This window comes from Arvicola amphibius, chromosome X, assembly GCF_903992535.2.
Source record: "Arvicola amphibius chromosome X, mArvAmp1.2, whole genome shotgun sequence".
In the NCBI taxonomy this organism is placed as follows: domain Eukaryota; kingdom Metazoa; phylum Chordata; class Mammalia; order Rodentia; family Cricetidae; genus Arvicola; species Arvicola amphibius.
In genome coordinates, this window is record NC_052065.1 from 3,155,143 (window position 1) to 3,171,018 (window position 15,876).

The 15,876-nt window shown below is 40.6% G+C and overlaps 1 protein-coding gene across 1 annotated transcript in view; it reads right to left on the reverse strand.

The window, feature by feature from the left end:
- The window catches only part of Phex (phosphate regulating endopeptidase homolog X-linked), a 200,839-nt gene that overhangs the window by 93,422 nt on the left and 91,541 nt on the right, over nucleotides 1-15,876 (reverse strand). The gene's annotated exons all lie outside the window — the stretch shown is intronic.

Here is a 15,876-nt window from a genome sequence, read left to right on the forward strand (position 1 = left end):
CAGCCCTGCCTCTATCCTTCAGACCTAGTGATTTATCCTGAGACACTTGTATGCCACATTTTAAAATAAGTTTCCAGTTCTGCTTTGACTCATCCCTGCAAAGGCGGTTGAGATGGAGAAATCAAAACGGTCACTTATACTAAAGGTAAAATAGCAAGCTGTAGTCAAGGGACATGGGCTGTTTGTAGACAGCAGCATAAACGGCCTTATCAGTTATTCATAATTCTACACAACTACTGAGTAACCCCTTGCAAACTCACTTAATGCTTACATGAGATTCGGCCAACAAGGAAAGAAAGAGCAAGCTTTGGCTTAAAAACTTGAGAAAAGAAGGCTCGAGACCTAGTTGGCAAGCCATGGCCTACAGATCAAATTCGGGCTGCTGCCTGGTTCTGTAAACCAACTTTTACTGACATGCATCCGTTTGTGCATAGTACCTACAGCTACTTCAGTGCTATCCAACAGATCTGAGTCGCTGTTACTGAGACTACATTCCCTGCAAAGCTCAAAAATATTTGTTTATTGCTTTAGCTTTTTTTTTTTTTTTTTGTCCAGTACTGTTGGGCTAAGTCTGAGCTGACACTGGGCTTATAGAAGCTTTGCTCCTCCTCATCTTTAGGCTATGGACAACCCACATTGTTCTTGTTTGCTTTAGATCCAAGAGAAGAAACTCAAATCAGCAACCAATGGCCAGGGAGGACTAGGGAAGGGGCGAAATAAGAGATTTCTCCTTTCTCAGCTTTCCTTCTGCCCTGCCAGGTTTTCTCATTTCAAATGAACTGTCTCTGCTGAGCTTACTTTGTCTGTGTGGGAATAATTTTTACTGGAATTCAGAAATGACTTAGGACAACTCATAGGACCTCATTAGAACATGCTCACATGATCTATACAAATCGCTTTGCTAAACCTTAACTTTCATTTTTAAAAGCCTGGAAGAACAAATCAAATTGTTTCACAAACTTGGAAATTAGCCTTATAACCTAACATTGGAACTGAATAAAGGATCTAACCAGTGGCCCTAAAGGACACAACCTCACCCTGTCCTTGGCCCTACTCTGCTCAGGACAGGTTTATTGTGCTCATTAGCTCTAATCCTGACAAATCACAGTCAGGAGGCTCTCATTCACATGCCCTATAACTGCCAGTGCCAGGAACACAAGACTACACCAAAGGCAGAAGGCATATTCCTCTTCTCTCTAGTTAAGCAAGAACACGGTGTAGCATGACCTTTTCCCTATGATGACAGGTTTTGTGTATAAAATACAGTGCACCCAGTTAGTGAGGGGGTGTGTGTACTGAAAATTAGCTTTACTTGCTAAGACCCTAACATAGAAAACTGGGTAAATAAGTTGTCTAATAAGATGAGGTCAGCAACTAAGGACTTTTCTACTCCTAGAGCCTAAAACCAGAAGGACTTTCTTATTTTATGATGGTCGTGGGGCCAGAGAATGCCTTTTTTCCTCATCACAATTCAGCAATTAGGTTTACTTCAATACTCCAACTGTAGATAGTCATATTGACCTTGACCAAAAGAATAAATAATAATAATACTAATAATAAATAATAAATTCATTCACTGGTAAAAATAACCCAAAACAAACAAGAAAAGAAGAAAGAAATCCCAGGTAAAATGAGCCAAGCACAGAAAGACAAGAATTCTATAATTTTCCTTATATACAGACTCTAACAAGTTGGTCTCCTAGAAACAGAGACTAGAAATGTCATTGCTTAAAATTGGGGAGGAGATGAAAAATCAAATTTTGATCAGAGGATCCAAATGCTCCATTGTGCTAGAGGGGTAGCTGGTGCACTGTATGGTGATGGCAATTAACAGATATTTCAAAAATGCTCAAATAATAGCTTTGGGAATAGCAGTAAATATAGAAGAAGGAGAGAAGATGATACAGGGGACGAGCAAAGTATAAGTAATCTGATCAGGGAAAAGGCTCTTTAGGGAGAAGTGAGGGACGTAAATACAGAAAGAGGGGGGTAACAACAGTGAGGATATCTTTAAAAGTCATAAGGAGTCATACTATTAACTATCATGTTTTAAAAAACCTATAATGCATATAAATATACATATGTAGTTTAAATGAACTTTTCTCATTTGGGCTGACAATGCTCCCTCTAAGAGCCAAAGACCCCTTAATGAAACCCCAATACCAGACATAATAATCCTTCTTTTGAGTTGTTGGTCAGGGCTGTCCAAGAGAATCCCAAAACATACACTCTATTGTCATTGCCTTTGGTTGCCTCCCAGAGGTAGAAGGTAAGTCTCTATTGCTGAAGACACCATGCACTTCAGAATCAGGACCCAGAGGCCCCTGGTATGTAACTGACAAGAATACCTCCTCCAAGAAAGCTAGCTTTTATTGTACCAGAAGGTAACAGGCAAGCTTCAAAAGGATAGAGGCAATCAGAAGTCCTACCCATCTGTGACACCAGCTCAACAAGACAAAAAAACATGCCTGATACTGGAAACCTAGCCAACTACCCAGGACTATTAAGTCATGGTTATTGTAGGAGAAACCATAGTTGCCATATTACTAAAGCAGCATAATACCTAACTATCTAAACATTTGTTCTCATACCAACAGAAAAGTGTAGCTCCCAACCCTCATCAAGGAAACTTCTCTTTGCGACAAATGGAAACCATTGCAGAAAACCATAACCAGTTAAAATGCAGAGCTGTGGATCACAGTCCCAATCTACAAAACATTTCCTGTACCTAAAGCTTAGGGAATATTGTGGGAGAGAGGATGAAAAGACTGTGATAACCAGAGGCTCAGGGAATTCGTTGTGAGACTGGGTCACCTAGTAATGTCAAAAGCTACACCCATGAAGTCTCACCAACATGGCGGTCTAAACCTAGGCTGAACAAGGACGACACCAATATGCATACATGCCAAAGTGAGTAGGAAAAGAAAGCCCATGAGATTTCAGCCTTGTATTAAAAAAAAAAAAAAACTACATGCAACCAAGGAATTCTGAGCGCAAAAGAAATAGTGTTTGCCTAGGAATGCATACTAATTGGTTATCCAATACCTAATGAATGGCCCTGAAAATACACATTCAAATATCATTATACAGACTGAGTTAGAAATATATATGCATTTATAGCAATGAATGAAAATACAGTTCATGAATTTGAAAAAAAGGCAAGGAAGTTATATGGGAGGAGGATATATATTTTGAGGGAGAAGAGAGAAGGGAAATAGTATAACTAAATTATAATATCAAAAATAAAGAAAATATGCTTATACAAAGAATAGGTATTTAGTGTTCTCATTAGAAAATATAAGGTGGTGGGTTGATGTATGTGGTAATTAACTTGATTGATTCTTTATATAATTTATACACAAATAAAAATCACATTATATCCCGTAAATATATACATATAATTATTTTTCAATTACACATAAATAAAACATTTAAATAATTTTAGTGACATTCATTGAGCAGCTGCCAATGGTAAACTTAGTTCATAATTCTCTAATATAATTAAGAAAAACTGAATATAAAGAGATGAAAAGAATGCAGCATGTAAATCAATCTTCCTAGTGACAACTCTAACAACTCCTGTCCTTCCTGTGTGGTCCTGCTCCTCCACACACCAAGAGATGAAATCTTTTTCAACTGCTTTTGCCCAAAAGAGGATGTATCACAAGAAACAGTCTGAGACTTAATAGGACTCGCAGCATATTCATCCTCCTTCCTGCTCCTTAGCTACCCCATGGGGAAAGCGATAAGGAACAAGAGACATGTGTGAAGTCGCCCCAATGAATTTCCATCCTCAACTGGCATCTGCTTTCAAATACATGAGAGATTCCAGGTAAGACCAAAGAAGAGCCACCCAGCAGAGTCAAGTCAACAACAGACTTGAAAGAGCTAATACAACACCCATTCTAAGTCATTAAGTTTTGACATGGTTTGTTATGCAGCAAACAATAGTCAAGACACAGACTTCAGTAGTTGAATTGTTCCATATTAAGGGATGCTCTATTTCCTTTCCGCATTTACGAACCCACAACTAAAATGCCAACTTTTTTAAATAAGGAATTAATCCATCCACAAATACTTTTTATTACAAGAAGAGGAATATCATCCATTTGAACCATTAAAAATGTTAATAATTAAAGTCAATATGAAATCTATTTTGGCAAAGTTTTCAGTGCCCCTGTCTGACGCTTGATTACATTGTTTCTTCCTAGCAAGGCTTTTCTATGACCTTCCCGATTCTAAATCTTAACTTCTGGCCTATGTCCCTTCACTCATTCTTCTTTTGCTATCAGGCTTTTTCTCCCTTTCATATGTGAGTTTCTGTCAGAAATGGATTTGCTGTCATACCCTCAGTCTGCCTTTACCCAGCTATGCTGGAGTCAAGAAAATGACAACTCAGAAGACAGGTTAAATACAATTTCTCTCTCTTCACCCATTTTCCACTATCTGCCTGCCTGGCCCTTGGGTTATTAATGGAACTGACATTCCTGTACAACTGACTGAGCAGGACCAGCAGCCAGATAACAAGGGAGCAGCTGACAGTGGTAGGCACAGCCCTAGAGATAGCAGCTAAGCAGACGGCATGGCTATTAGTTTCATCCTGGGCTATAAGGAAGGAACAACCACAAAATCTACACGGAAAACTCAAAATGTTTCTAATGAGTCTTTTCCCATGAAATTAAAACCCACACACCAAAACTGATTCTTTTTAGTAAACCCAACCAAACTCAACACGTATTTTTAAATCCTCACATCCTCAATTTGAATACTGGCCAATAAAAAAAAAAAAGCTTTAAGACATCAAATCTCCCCTACCCATGTGATGGATAAAAGCAATAAAATTCTATGGAATTCTCAAAAAGTAGCCCTCTGCTTGAACCTCTAAAATTATACCTAAAGCAATTGTAGCATTTCTCAACCCTTTCCAAGTTCTGCAGTCAACTAGTCCCCCAATCCAAAATAATCACCAACACACACTGAACACTAAACACTTTCACGGTACCTATTAAACTGTTGGGGCTTGCTTGTCTGACATTGTTAAAAATTCGTAAGTATTTATTATTTCATGTTTCATCTTTTAATGTACCATGGCTCTCCATATCTCAACACTTCAGATTAGCTCACTACCATTTTGTCGTTGTTGCTTTTCCTTTGTTAGTGATGAAACCCAGAGTCTTGTGCAAGCTGGGCAGGTACTCTACTACAGAGCCATACCCCAAGGCAGACACTAGCATTCTTTTTTTTAAAATATATAACACAATCACATACTGGTTAATAGTTATTTAAATTCTTGTGTGCATGGGTTTTGTGGGGAGAGTATACATGTTTGTGGGAGAGGGTTCATGCACATGCATGAGTGTATATGCCCTTGTTGTACACCTGTGGAAACCAGAGGAATACGTTGGGGGTCTTCCTCTATTGCTTTCTGCTCTATTGCCTTAACAGGGTCTTTCAATAAACCAGAATCTCACTGTTGCAGCTAGGCTAGCTAGCCAATGAGTTACCTGGCTCTGACTCTCTCTGCCCCACGATGCTGGGGTTCCAGACATATACAGCCATGTCCGTAGCCATACAGCTCTTACATGGGTGCTCGAGATCTGAACTCAGGTCCTCGTGTATGCACAAGTTCTGTTAGCCAGTGAGCTACTTCCCTAGCCCCCTATTTATATTATTTCTTAAGAGATGTAGTTTTATAATTCTATGTATATGAGTGTTTGCATGTCTAGTACCTAAGAATGTGAGAAGAAGGTGTCAGAACCCCTGGACACAGAGAGTTACAGACCGTTGTAAACTGCCATGAGGGTGCTGAGAACTGACCCTGGCTCTTCCACAAAAGCAACAAGTGTTCTTAACCTCTGAACCATCTCTCCAGTGTCCTTATTTATATTCTTAACAATCAATATTAAGAATGTAATAGTGCCAAAAGAAAGAAGGAAAATGCAACAATATGTGAGTTTTCAAAATTCATCCACTATGTGTGTCCATTGACATGATAGTGATTCTTTACAAAAAGGCAATTTAAGTCACCTATCAAATTGTTTTGCAACTTTCCTTATTATTGGAGTTCTGTACTTCCAGTTAGAACAGAAGTTCCACCACCACCCCTGAAAAAAATAAACATATTGCTCATTACCAAAGAATTTATTAAGACCCTGATTTAAAAATTGATTTAATATAAGTTAAATATTAAGGAGGGTATCTTGTCATGACAGGAAACAAAAAACATAGTCTAAAACATTTGGAGTCACATCAAAATTCCCTAAAGGAAGAATCATAAGTTGACTCAGATGAAACAATGCGAACTTCAAAAAGAATCGTAATAAATTTAAATATATCAAATGCATTTTTAAAAATCCTTGTGTTCATAATGACGCTGGGGGATGCTATGATACCTCTGAAGGTTTCCAGGGTACAACTTGTAAAAATCAATAACAGGAAAGACAGATCTTCATGCAGCTTTTCCTGTATAAACTATATGTCAGGCTAATCAAGTGATTAACAAAGGGAAAAAAACCTTAAAGGAATAACCTAGCTAATAATTGCAGAATGATAGAATTTGAAAATCACCCACTGAAAAGCTTAGCAGAATCTCATATGTAGCAATGTTATCAATGCCCACTAATAACAATTGGTTTACTGATTTTCAATAGCATGTATTTATATGTAGCTCTACATACGTTTAGACACTGGTGACACCTTGAGCTGGGGTATGGCTCAGTTGGTTATGTGCTTGCTGAGCAAGCATGAGGACCTGACTTTAAATCCCCAGAACCCACGTAAAAGCCATGCATGGGGGTACACGCCTATAATCCCAGCACTACAGTGGGTAAAGACAGAAAGATACAAAGGCTTTACTGTCCAGCCAATCTAGGCAAATTAGTATAAGTTCCAGGTTCAATGAAAATTAATTTTAAATTTTAAATTAATTAAAAAAAATTAATATGGCAAACTATTGAGGAAAGTACCCAACATTGACCTCTGGCCTGCATATGCAGAGATACAATCAATCAATCAATCAATCAATCAATCAATGTGATACATTTATCTCTATCCTAGAGATCTTGTTTAAAATAGTAACAATAAAGAAATCCCATCAATTTAAAAGTGTGGTGGGGAGATATGAAAGGGGTTAGAGGGAAGAATAAGGAGGAAAGTGATAGAATTATATTTCGATTAAAATGTATAAAACTGATCCTGCCAGGTGATTTTAATGGCATAGTCAAGAAACAGAATCACCATAAGAAGAGCAGGGTTGATAAGAAAATGAAAGCATTAGGCTGACAATTTCCAAACCCATGGATTGCCCTCAAGATAGAAGTTAAGACAACATGGCATCATGTGTTTCTTGAAGGAAGCATCCAGTGCTATCCATAAAGTCTCCCTGTCAAAAAAAAAAAATGAACTTCTATCTAACCAAAACTCATCATTTACCTCCAGTTTATAGAAAATCCAAAGCACAGAACATCCTAGAAGAAACCAAGACTGTTAAAAATTCTGCTAAGCGAGCTAATTTTCTTAGTAAGTAAATTAATTTCATTTGTAAGGGTGAGGATAGACAGTGCTCTTAATATTTTAAAAGATGTACTTATTAGTTACATAATATGGACCATGGATACTGATTTGCACCAATTGTTTAAAAACTAGTCAAACACTTTTATGATAATTACAAAAAATTGCAAGCAGACAAGACACTAATAAATGAGAAATTATTGCTAATACAATTCATATAAAGGTGAAATTGTAGTTAATTTTCAAAACTTTTGCATCTATTGAAACTGCAGTAAAATATTTTGAAATATTTTATTAAAGAACAGTAAATATTGAGATATAGTAAAAAATGATGTCTGTGTCATCATGGATAGACTTATCTTTAAAGTTTACAACCATAAACAAAGATGAGGGTAGGGTCTATTGAAGTTAGAGTGGCAAAATATTGCTAACTGCTGAGCCTCAGTGACAAGGATATAAGAGTTTTCAATGAACACTGTTGTGTAGTATATTTAAATACTCATTAAAATATCATGTTTAGAAAGAATGAAAAACATATAAAGATTTGTCTTTTCCTTCAGTTTCCATTTTGGTACCAGAATGATAGATTGGAAAGCCATGGAAGGTAGTAAATAGAGGGTAACTGGATAACAGCAACGCATTGCTCAATGTCTCACGAATCCTCACAGGAAACAAAGAAAATACAAATGGTAGCTCTAGGGGTTAGGCAGAAACACTGACAGCTGAACTGCAAATCTATTGTTAAAGTACTGAATAGCTCCTAACATTAAACCTACCACAGAGTATTTCTCCAAGATTTTTTTTTTCAGTACTGGTGATAGAACCCACGGTCTCATGCAGGCTGGGCAAACATTATACCACTAAACTATATTACTAGCCCTTGTTTACTTTGAGGAATAGTCTTAACTATACATCCCAGGGTGGGTTTGAACTTGCCATATTCCTAATCAGTTATGAGTACATGCATAAGCCAGCAGGCCTGGCCTTGTGCATATTTTTGTTCAGTAGATGAGTACTAAAGTATGGGCAAATGGGCTTATTTCGATTACATTTTGTGATTATATTCATTGAAACCCAGAAAACCAGTATTAACCAAAAATGCATATTTAGCGAATTTTCAAAAATATAGAAATAGAACTTGTATTTGATACAGTGAGTGATAAACTTACAATTTTTAAAGACCATATTCTAAAGAACTAATTCGGGAACTGGGAATGGTTGTGCATGCCTGTGACCCCAGCAATGTGGAGGCAGAGAAAAAAAGGATCAAGAATTCAAGGGCAGCTTTGGCTACATAGCAAGTTCAAGTCTACCTTCTCTACAAACAAGAAAAAGAAAATTAATTCTAAAATTAAAGCAATGTGCAAAACCTGCTTATTATCACATGATAGTAGATACTCAACTATATTCCACTTCAGAGGATTTTAACTCACATATACAAATACTAACAGAATATATATTTCCACATGATACTCTTTGGTAAAAATTATATCATAATAGGAAAAATACAACATAAATGTTAAAGAAAAAAATTAATCAAATTTACATATACAACCTTGTTCAAGAATGTATCTTTTAAAGTCTACATATAAAGGAGACATCAAAGTAATATATCAAGAAGCTAGCAGCTGTTATGTTTGGGTAATGACAAAGCAATGATTTTTCTTTATTGTTTTGTTCTTCACTTTCAGTATTTCTTTAATAAGAATACATTTTCATAAAAATATAATAAATATAAAGATATGGAAATTATTTTAAAAGAGAGCTATGAACAAAACAACTAAATAGATTTTATTAAGAATAAAACATAAAATTCTGTGAGAAGGGATTTTTTTAATGCCAAGTATAGGAGCAACAGAGCTTTACATCAGTTCCTGTGAGATTATTTTTTAAAGACCAAGAAATTAACTGACTGTAAACTTGCTACAAGCCAACATTGACACGCATGGCTGAAAGAAAAAGATAGCCATAATTTCAACTTCAGCTTCCTTAATATAATTTGTATGCAAAACAAAGGCAGCAATAATATCCCCATTGCGCTGGATAAGCTGGACTCTATATAGAATTATTGTACTCTGCCTTGAACTTGAGCCTTAAAAAAAAGTGTTGAAGGCTGGAGCAGAGGCATCAGAAACATAGCATAGCGCACCGGTCTGCACCTCTGGCTACATTAGAATCACCTGGGTGTGGTGATTGCACGGTAGAGTCCTGCATTCCTTCTCAGAGTTTCATTCCATAGATCTGATGCAGGACTTTGGATCTGCATTTCTAGCTAGAGTCTAGAGAACACCAATGCTGCTGGTTTGAAGACCATGCGTAAGGTGCACTTCTACTGGGATAAATGGGGACTGTGAAACCAACCATCCAGGAATGGAGTCCCAACTTTTCCAACAACCAGCTCAGTGCCCATGGACAGCATGCTTTATCTGGATAAAGAAATAATTGGAGCTTCCTTGTGGTGGTAGCATGACATCCGTGCGGCAGTTATAAAGCATTCTGAGTCTCCAGGTTGGCCTATAATAAATAACGTTGTCACTTTTATGTGAGGAACACAATTGTTTCATTACTGGGTCTTTAGGAGGAGTTCTGTATAGAAAACCTCACCTGCATAGTTCCTAAACAACGATGTGGAATCAAGGGACAGAGGGGCCAACCAAGAGTCTTCAGATCTCTATCTGGAGCATTCAGCAGATAGAGAGAGCATTACGGACTAGATGGCCTGGCCGGGTTTTGAGCGTCCCAGCCCACTGAGGCACTTCATTGTGAGAGGTGATGGAAAGACAAGACAGGCCAACAGGGTGGGAAGAACTCCATAAACTTCCTTCAGTTCTATTAACTCAGCCATGGTGGAAGGAAATTGCCACCTGTGATCACCCAGAGTCCCATCAGCAATGGTATCGTCTGAGGCTTCACCAAAAGTGCCGATTCCCAGCATCACTTTACAGCAATTGAACCAGATTCCCTGGGGGTAAGGCTGCATCTTGTTTCAGTGCGCATTCCTGGTGGTGCTAATGCACACTCAACTACAAGAGGTTAAATGACCTAGGTATGTGCAACCATGGATACAACATTACTATCTATAGTTTTCAATTGAGAACCATACAATTACATCTCTTTCTGTCTCTCATAATATTTTAAGTAAATTTATGATTTTTTTGTTGGCCTACATTCATAGCTACCCTTGGACATGAAAGCACCCCCAAACATCATTTCCATGAGGCTCTGGAATATAGCATATAGAATGTATCAAACTCCCGCTTAAACTACATATGCATACATACATAAATACACATACATACACGCATGTCACGCTAAGATAACAGTGACGGGAGCTGGAGAGCTGACTCAGCAATTAAGAGTACTCATTGCTCTTGCAGAGGATCTGGGCCCAGTTTCTAGCACCCACATGGCAGCTCAAGAATCATAACACCAGTTCCAGGGGATGTGACGCCCTCTTCTGGCCTCGGAGGACACAAGGCAAACAAATGGTACACCTGCATTAATGCAGGCAAACATTCATACACATGAAATTAAAACTGTTTTGCTTTTGACTTTCATCTTTTTGTTCATTGTGCGAAAACATGAAGTTGGGTAGATACGAAGGTAAAGAGGAGTTGGGAGGAGTTGGAGGAAGGAAAAGAATATGATTAAAACATATGGCATGAAAGATGTAATAAAATAAATAAACCATTAAAAACAGAAATAATAGACTTGCTTAAAATCATAAAATCTAAATCCCAGAATTAAGCAACTACCTCCTTTAGAATAGCAAGTCCTTCAATAGGTAAGCTCTGAGGTAGGTAGTGACCTCACAGTTTACAGATGTGAAAACGGAGGCGGGAAGAGGAAATATTAAACCATCTCCAAAAGGTCATGTAACTCCTAAGGGGTAAAAATTGGCTTAGAATACAGACAACGTTCCATCCAGCTAACGTCCCCACTGCCCTTCCTGTGGACAGCAGTGAGGCAAAGAGATCTAATGAAGCCAAACCCTGCCTTGGCCTGCATGTCTGTGGGACTGAGACTGAAAGATACGTGGACAGGGTGGAGAGACGGTGGATGCAAACTCGTCTGTCTTGGTGAATACTAGAAGCCAGAGAAAAGCAGGAAGCCAGAACAAGGACATAGTTTGCATGCTCTCTGTCCCCGATGAGTACTGGGAGTAGATGCAGGAAGCGGGGTGACTGTATTCTTGAGCATTCTGCAAGTCCACTGGAAGCTATAATAGGGAGGGGCATGAGACACTCTGGCAAAAGCCTTTCCTCTCCAAAGCCATTCCAAAGGAGACCATGTGGTGCGACAGGAGAAGAGTCACCAAGGGAGAGGCGCTGCTGAGAGCACCTGTTCTAAGTAACAGGTGATGAGACGCTCAGAAGAAGCCTCGCCCAAGGGCTTACAAGGTCATGTGCAAAAAATATGGGTCTGGAAATAAGACAGAGGAAGAAGCAGGGTGAGCACCCTGAGGGAGTGCGGGTCTTAGCTTCTTAAAGCTTCCGCTCCTAAGCTCCCGCGGCCGCTTTACAACTCTCTATATTAAATAGCCTTCACCTCCTAGCAGGGCACCCATAGCACTCCTCCGTTAGCCTCGGTAGGTGAGGCCATCCGCAAAAGAGGGGCTGCAGCTGATCCCCCACTTCCCAAAGCCGCAGCTTCCAGCCCGGTCCTTGGCACATGGTGGGTGTGCTGAAAATGCTTGTGGGATTGAGGGTGCTGAAAGAATTCAGGCATCCAGAGTTAATGAAACGCACTGTTACCTTAAAGGCAAGAAGGCATGAGAAGAGGACTTAACCCAGAGGCTGTGTCCTCATTAGCGGGCTCCTTGTGGTAAAGCCAGAGACTGGGATTAAAGCACGCTGTGTTTGAATGGGGGCAGGGGATCAAAGAAACACCAGAAGGGGTCTTCAGAAGTGATCTGTCACTTCTGAAGGAAAGTAGGCAGCGAAGGGCATTTTGGCCAGGAAGCTCAAGCCCCCTGGGAAAGCCCCCAGGAACTTGTATAGAACCTGCAAGAGCCAGGAGAGAGCAGGGGCAGCTACTGGCCACCTTCCATCAATTGTCCTTGGCTCAGGGCCAGTGAGGAGGGAGGGGCTAGTGAGTCTCCCGAAAGCTGTGCCACTCACAGTAGGCTCCGGTGGGACAAGAGAGCCCTTGGGCAGAATGCAGGGGCCTGCAGGTAGAAGCCAGACAGGCATGCAGGGAAGTAGCAAGGACAAGAGGAGTGTCCCCCAAACTTTAGAAGCCTCAGAATCCCCTGAGCTCACCCCACCCCTAATTTTCTTAAAACAGGTTTGTAAAAAACGTGCCTGCTTTACAAGCTCCTAGGTGCCACCTTCAGAACCGTGGGCTCAGAGGGGAGAAGCCAGGATCCTAACGGGTCAGTACAGATTGCACAGCGTGCAAGCCTCAACGCCTGAGACTGGCAGAGTTTACCAGTGACAAAGGCAGAGAGGTGAGGTACACTTTGCTTTGCTCTCTGCAATGGAAATCTTCCTACCTCACTCAAAGCCTGTGCGTGGGAGTCGCATGCTTCAGGAGTTGGGAACAGGCAGCCAACTTCTCTGCACCTGCTGTGGCCAAGGCCAAGGCTACTCCCTCACGCCACCCTCAGGACACAGCCTCCCCATGTGTTCTGGGCTGGTATTTTTTTTCTTTGGGTACGGTCTGACAAGCTTAGACTCCAGGTGCAAAGAGTACAAGGAAACAGTTCAGAGGTGCTGAAGCATTGTGCTACATAATTAATTCAGCTAGGGAACAAGCCTGAGCCGCTCTCAGGAAGCTGCTCCTCAGAGCTGACTCAGAACTGGCCAGGGAGGCCAAAGGCAGCCTGAGTCCCTTGCAGCCCAGCCTCCGAAGCATCGCACAGCGACCTTGAGGGACTCCTCCTCAGCTCTGAACAAGGTGAAGCCTCCAGAAGACACCCAAATCGTTCAATTATCACAGTATGCCCACTCAAAGGCTATATTAACCTGAAAAACAGCAGGCCTCCTTGTCCTCTGCTGAAAAACAAAAAGAGACTATGAATTTGAAAGAGTTTGAGGAGGACTATATTGGGAGAGTTTGGAGGGAGAAAAGGAGAGGGAAAATGATGCAATTATAGTGTAATCTCAAAAAATACAAGGAAAAAATTAAAGAGCATGTGCTTGCTGGGCACACAGCATCCTCAATAAAAAGTGGTACTTATTTCCCAATATATTAAATTTCCACTGGAAATCAACACAGTGAGATTCAAAAGACAAAAGTAGCCATGACCTCTCTCCAGAGAGGAGCGGCAAAAGGCGGGGGGAAGACAGATAACAAATTTAGCCTTCAAGGAAGCAGACGCATACCCTCATTTATCTTCTACAGTGATCACCCCTGGCAAAAAGGACAAAGCCCACCCCTAAGTGGTTAGGCCCTCAGACCACTGCAAGTATCTGAGCTTCCCTACCACCCAGTTAGGGAGGTTGGTCATGAAGGAAAGCTGAGGTCAACACCTCTTAGGAGGTGCTTTAATTAGCTGCAGTCCTGAGCTTCACGGTGAGAGAAAGAAAAGCTTCGGACCCCTCACGAATCAGAACATTTTTTTTCAGCTTTCCCAATGGGTAGCGAAGTGAGTCAGCATCAGCCCAGTGTGGGCACTATTATTGATGAGAAATCTTCCGCCTGGGTGATATACTGCATACGACACATGCCCAAAGAACGGTGCCAAGTCATACCAGGAAGGGAAGGCGAATTATTTCCCTCCACTTCAAATGCAGGCAAATCCTGTCTTAATGCAGGGGCTACTCCATATCAGAAAGACAAAGCCCAGAGATGGGCAGAGATTTCCATCCAAGACTCAAAGAATTATTAGGCAAAGTCTCTTCTTTCTTGTTGACTATTAAAAAGGCAATCAAGTTGAGGAAAGCAGAAGGAAAAGGGGGGCTGGGGGATGTGGTGAGAAAAATAATACATTATTTCAAAAACAGCCCCAGAGTGAAAAGCAGCACAAAAGCCTGCAGGCAGCTTCTGTCTTCTTTGTCAGTACTGTGAGCTCCACCTAGAGGTCATTTCTAGAATCGCAAGTTAATTCAAGTTACGAAAAGAAAAGTCTACGTTTTCTGGGGTCCAGGGCTGGTACTGACTGGGAGAACTGATGGATATCTTTGGACAACACCCTGTTTCTTGTCTCGCCTTACTGGAACTTCTCTGAACCTTGAGATGCAAGATCTCCTCAGGGAACCTAATGAGCTCCGGAAGGACAATTGCCTTTGATGTTTGTGCCTGTCAGGCTGCTACTGGAGTTCCTGGCAGGTTGAACTCAGCTCAAAGAAAGCAGAATGTTCAAAGAATACCTTTAGAAGGGAAAAAGTGACAGTTATGGTTGAAATAAAATAAAAGACTGGCGAGAAACCCAGAGGGCCAATGGAACACGTCTAATATTAGAAGGACTGAGAATAGTTGGCTGACTTCAAGGACTCATGGACAACTTGCTTGGAGGACCCAGCTACAAGACAGTCTTTCCCTAACTTGACACCAACAAGTACCCTGAAGTGATCTTAATTTCTATTTCTGAAAAGTTGACTAGAAGCTCCCAAATATTTATAACTTATTCATTCATATGCCTTCTCCCTCTCTCCCTCTCCGTCTCCCTCCCTCCTTCCATCTCTCTCCCCCTCTCTTCACACCAGTGGTCCTGTGAAAATTGATACTTTAGGACTCCAGGCTACAGCAAAGGGCACCTAATACACTGAGCTGTACAAGTACAAGATACATCCTGCCCCCACACCCCGCAAGATAGCTCTGCCAATAAACCAAGCCCTCAAGAAACAACAATGTGGTTGGTGCCAAAAGTTTCATCTACCGTATGGAGAGTGTCCCCCCCACAGCCCGTGTGTTCCTGCCTCCTCCAGCCTGGGCTGTACATGATCTAAAACAGCTTTGACAGATCTTGGAGAGAGAAAAAAGAAGAAGCAAAATTACCCTTTCTGTTCTTTCACTTCAACAAGGGGGCTTGGTATTTATAGCATCCCTACAGTGAGAATTTCCTTGTTTCTTGACCATAACGCCAAAATACTGGGCTCATGATGACTCAAAGCAATGGACCTAATGATAACAGTCAGAGGGGGTGGTAACAATCACAAATGCACAGACCTCCAACTTGATAAACTAAAGCAATCATTGCTAATGATGTGCCCAACACAATCTTGCATTTCCATGTCCCACTGGCAACTGCTCTTATCGGGAAGGTTTCAAAACCCCCTCTAAAAGGAAGAAATTTTATTTCAGAGACTTTCAACTACAAAGTGGCATCCGTAGGGAGTACAGCAAGTGTACGCCCTGGCCCCGCCCGTTTGAATTCCAGCTCCAGAAGAATTTTTCCAATTCAAGATGGACCCCTTCATAATT